The following is a 214-nucleotide window of genomic DNA, read 5'->3' as shown; positions in this document are numbered from 1 at the left end:
CACAGGAGGTAATATATTTTGCAGCTCTTTTAAAGACTCTACGATAATACCTGCTGGAAGTTTATTGATCCCCAATGGAGGAATTACAATTTACACTCTGTGTCCACACTTTTTTAGTTATCACACACATTCCTGAAATACACACACATGCTCAAGATCTATACATGCACTAATGGAGAGATGTCAGAGTGAGTGGGCTGCCAGCTGAACCAGC

The sequence above is a fragment of the Etheostoma cragini genome, unplaced genomic scaffold (assembly GCF_013103735.1).
Source record: "Etheostoma cragini isolate CJK2018 unplaced genomic scaffold, CSU_Ecrag_1.0 ScbMSFa_2594, whole genome shotgun sequence".
NCBI classification, from domain to species: Eukaryota; Metazoa; Chordata; class Actinopteri; order Perciformes; family Percidae; genus Etheostoma; species Etheostoma cragini.
This window is presented reverse-complemented; position numbering follows the sequence as displayed.